Source organism: Physella acuta, unplaced genomic scaffold, assembly GCF_028476545.2.
Source record: "Physella acuta isolate Inbredline_101_S28 unplaced genomic scaffold, ASM2847654v3 ptg001195l, whole genome shotgun sequence".
NCBI lineage: Eukaryota > Metazoa > Mollusca > Gastropoda > Physidae > Physella > Physella acuta.
In genome coordinates, this window is record NW_026732712.1 from 142,501 (window position 1) to 148,149 (window position 5,649).

Consider the following 5,649-nt stretch of genomic DNA (forward strand, 5'->3'; position numbering starts at 1 on the left):
TCACAAAAAAATTTGAGTCAACCTGCGCTCTATGGCTACACTGGTTTATGACTCCTACCCATATCTCAACCATTCTACATCACACAAAAATTTGAGTCAACCTGCGCTCTATGGCTACACTGGTTTATGACTCCTACCCATATCTCAACCATTCTACATCACAAAAAAATTTGAGTCAACCTGCGCTCTATGGCTACACTGGTTTATGACTCCTACCCATATCTCAACCATTCTACATCACAAAAAAATTTGAGTCAACCTGCGCTCTATGGCTACACTGGTTTATGACTCCTACCTATATCTCAAACATTCTACATCACAAAAATTTGAGTCCACCCTGTGCGCTCTATGGCTACACTGGTTTATGACTCCTACCTATATCTCAAACATTCTACATCACAAAACTTTGCAACTCACAGTCGATGTTGTTACATACTCTGTCAAACAGCTATAGCGTCGGGCTAACGGCATCCCCACAGCATCTAAAAAAGGTCCGGACAGCAACCGGCAAACATCAGGACAGCAACCGGCAAACATCAGGACAGCAACCGGCAAACATCAGGGCAGCAACCGGCAAACATCAGGACAGCAACCGGCAAACATCAGGACAGCAACCGGCAAACATCAGGACAGCAACCGGCAAACATCAGGACAGCAACCGGCAAACATCAGGACAGCAACCGGCAAACATCAGGACAGCAACCGGCAAACATCAGGACAACAAGCGGCAAACATCAGGACAACAAGCGGCAAACATCAGGACAGTAACCGGCAAACATCAGGACAGCAAGCGGCAAACATCAGAAAGCAAGCGGAAAACATCAGGACAGCAACCGGCAAACATCAGGACAGCAACCGGCAAACATCAGGACAGCAACCGGCAAACATCAGGACAGCAACCGGCAAACATCAGGACAGTAACCGGCAAACATCAGGACAGCAACCGGCAAGCATCAGGACAGCAACCGGCAAACATCAGGACAGCAACCGGCAAACATCAGGACAGCAACCGGCAAACATCAGGACAGCAACCGGCAAGCATCAGGACAGCAACCGGCAAACGTCAGGACAGCAACCGGCAAATGTCAGGACAGCAACCGGCAAGCATCAGGACAGCAACCGGCAAACATCAGGACAGCAACCGGCAAGCATCAGGACAGCAACCGGCAAACGTCAGGACAGCAACCGGCAAATGTCAGGACAGCAACCGGCAAGCATCAGGACAGCAACCGGCAAACATCAGGACAGCAACCGGCAAACATCAGGACAGCAACCGGCAAACATCAGGACAGCCACCGGCAAACATCAGGACAGCATCAGGCAAACGACAGGACAGCATCAGGCAACGGAAGGACAGCATCAGGCAAACATCAGGGCAGCATCAGGCAAACGACAGGACAGCATCAAGTTTATGCTTCTACTTGATTCATACTGGCCACCAGTTGTTACGTTCTGGGTTCATTTCAAATCAATAACAACACTTCGTGTATCACTTCACTACTTTTATTCGCCTCACTGCCTTCAAGCGTACCAGAACAGCCCTCGTCCTAACCGCTACTAACCCGCTGACTGACCCCCACACAATCGTTCACTCGCCCTTTTATACCCGCATTCGACCTTGGGATTACAATACATAAACATACAAGGGTAACTACAAAGTAAGGTGAACTCCACTCACACACGCACTCTCCCCTGTTCTAGACTATTCTAACCTATTCTAATCTAACCTACAACTGACCCGTAACACCCTACCCTAAGGATTTTTTTCTCACCATACCTAGAGCTAACTATAAAACCTACATACGTCGCTTAACCAAGTGAATCAATCAAAAGTAACGTAACGCAAATTAGCTTTAATCCACACCAATTAAAATTTTAAATTTGAAAATCGTCAATCCCACTTAACGCCCCTCCCCCCTCCCCTCCCCCTCCCCTCTCCCTCAACCACATAATGAGTTCACACTCCTTTAGGCCTACTGAAAACGGAACTACATCAGCACTTATGACGTAAGCTGTCACACCTCACCCTTTGTCCCAGGTGTTGTTTACGACTGTAATTAGGCCACGTCACTCACCTCATCCCCTAATCACGTGACAGTTGATGGTCTGCTCTTGTTTTGAATAGTTTAAGCTTGTTGACACGGGCGTTTAAATTTTAAAGTTAATTAAAAAACTTTATGTCTTCGTACTTACTTGATGTGATTTTTTTAACGATCGGTTTATGGTAAGCGTCAGTCTACAGCTTCAAGGACATAACTGTAATAGGGAAGTGTCTGTGTTTTTGTATGTGTATGTTTAAGTGGTCTGACGGTAGAGAGCTAGGCTGCTAACCCGGAAGTCTCGAGTTCGAATCCAACTTCAAGTCAGTAGAATGTCCCTGAGTCTACCCAGTTGTGATGGGTAACTAACTCACGTTAGGGAAAGCAAAGGCGGCTAGGTATATTGCTGACCACACTATCTATTTATATACCAAGGCCACTGAAACATATGAACTCTACTTCATCCGCACCGTGTGTCTTGGGAAACAATGATGATGTATATTTACCTTTGTATGTATGTAAATGTATGGGCTTGTGTGTAGACTACATACGTGTGTATGTGTATCAAAATATGTGTATGTGTGTAAGTGTAAGTGTATTTTAATGAAACAAGTATAAAATTATACCGAGTGTTAGACACTAAAACATAATATTAGATCATATCTTCAATAAGCATAATTGATTCATCGTTCTAACCTTTTCTAAACTTAAATTAAGCTAAACCCTAAAGTTAACTTACCCCTCATATAACCTAAAGACTTAAAAAAACAACAAACAACCAATGGTATCAATGAAGTCAATAACAGGACTTGGACGCTTGTCAATGGCGGTTGGTCAACTATAGGGCTGGTAAGTAGGTCAATAAACAGTTCTATGGCTCATGCAGGTTTTATTGAGCCGTAGAACTGGTTGGTGACCTACTTACCAGCCCTATTGCCGAAGTTGACCTATTTTAAAACAATTTATTGAAGCCCTAATCAAACACCAAATAGAAATTTACATTTCTGTTCAAGGGAGCTAACAAAAAAAAAACATCCTTTAGTCATTCTCTGTCTTGACAACCAACAAAAACTTGAATTAAGACTGATCCAAGTAAAACCACACAACCTGTCTGCACCTATTATAACAACCATCCCCCCCCCCACTCCCTACCATCTCTCTCTCTCTCTCTCTCCATTCACACCCTCCTCCCCCGCCCCGCCTCGGGCTGTGTCGGCTAGACCGCCACTCCAGTTTTCTCCCCTCAGGTAAAGAAAGGCTGCGTCGTCCAGCTGTAAGCAACAAGGGGAGACCAACTTGTTCGCATCTTCACAGTGACCTGCCCTTAGTGCGGTCAGGAAAATTCAATTTGGTTCGTTTTGTTCAGTTCAGAGTAAGGATTGGGATACAACGATCTTCATAGCTGTGAGTTGTTTTTTTTTTCCTTTTTTTAAATAAATAAATCAAGTTTGTAACCAAATGTACATTGATCTCCATGTATAGTGGTTGTTGGTTTTTGTTTTTCAGCTTATGATTATTTATTATATTATGTAACATAATCATAAATTATGTAAACAGTGTGACGTGTTATATATATATATATATGTCTATATATATATATAAGTATATATATATATATATATATATATATATATATATATATATATATATATATATATATATATATATATATATATAGGCCTATATATATATATATATATAGATCTATATATATATATATATATATATATATATATATATATATATATATATATATATATATATATATATATATTCAATAGCCTATTAGATTAGAGAGAGAAAATGAATCATTCATTTTTAAATAAACGGGAGAGAACTGGGTTCATTTAATTTTCTCACTCACGGCTGTGTCTATTTATATAACGTTTTAAACGAAACAGATGCTTAGGTAGGAGGTAACACGGTGTAGCACTACTGTAGTCTTGGGTCAGACTGTACTGTACTCTAGGGTACGGTAGGTTCCGACTAATGTACTGTACCGTAAGGTGAGACTGTACTGTAGGGTAGTGAAGGGTCAGACCAGTGTACCGTAGTCCGTAGTGTTTTGTAAGGGGATTCTGTAGTGTAGTGTAGTGTAGTGTAGTGTAGTGTAGTGTAGTGTAGTGTAGTGTAGTGTAGTGTAGTGTAGTGTAGTGTAGTGTAGTGTAGTGTAGTGTGGTGTAGTGTGGTGTGGTGTGGTGTGGTGTGGTGTGGTGTGGTGTAGGGTAGGGTAGGGTCAGACCATTGTACTGTAGTGTAAGGTTAGGCTCTACAGTAGTATAGTGTAGGGTGATACTGTACTGTAGTGTAGTGTCAGATTAGTATATTGTTTAGGCTAGTGTAGTATAGGGTAAGATTTTCCTGTACTGTAGTATTGTGTGTATTAGACTTTGTTGTGTTGAATCTGCTTATATGACTATTCTAAAATCACTACCTTAACTTCTATCGTATACAGACTAAGACTCTAACATACGTCGTTTATTTTTTTTTAAAATCGTTCAATAGACAGATATTTTTTCTACTAGATACATATAATTTCTTACTAGAATCTATATAGGCCTAACACTGTACGCAATTTTTGCATGTAAAATAAATGCTATCATACGCTCGAAGTGCTGAATGAATTTCCTGCGATAGAAAAAAAACAAAATTTGGCAAAGAAAAGTTGGGCTTATGGACAAGTAGGCTAGGCTAGAGTAGTTTATATGAGCTTAACGGTAAGATTAGGTAAAAATGTGTGATGACGTGTGGGCCTGACATAATCACCATCTCATAGGTCAAGGTCACGGAAACGTTTTAGATGGGGGGAAAAAAGGAGTGGTGAGGTAGAGCGACTGTTGTGGAAAATAAATTATAGTTTTAGATCTAGAGTCTAGCTTTTTTTTTTTAATTGTTGTTACACTTTACAATTTACCCAAGGGATAAACATTGCAATCATATTTTAGTTTACACTAGAACATCACAACAATTGTTAATACATCCTTAGAACATCACACACATTGTTAATAGAACCTTAGAACTTCACACAAATAGTTAATAGAACATTAGAACATCACACACATTGTTAGAAGAACCTTAGAACATCACACACATTGTTTATAGAACCTTAGAACATGACACATTATTAATTTAAACTTAGAACATCACAAATTATTAATGAAACCTAAGAACAGCACATATTTTAATCGAACCTTAGAACATAACACATTGTTAACAGAAACTAGAACATGACACATTGTTAATTGAACTTTAGAACATCACACATTGTTAATCGAACCTTAGAACATCACACATTATTAATAGAACCTTAACACATCACACTCATCCCCTACCTAACACCCAACCCAACTGCACTAACCAAGTATTGTTACATAAAGCTTTACAAAATCGCCGAGTTATCTTCCTTTTCCGCTCTTTAGTTATCCCATTCTATTTTGATACTAGTTTTAACGGCGGAGATAATGATAAGGGGAGATAACAGACTGACTCAGCTTCTTCTCTCCCCTTATTTTCCCCCCTTGAATAATAATACTAGTGCTGGCATCTAGTTAAAACAAGACCAGCCACCATGCCATACACATGTTCACATCACTAGATCTATATGCATATG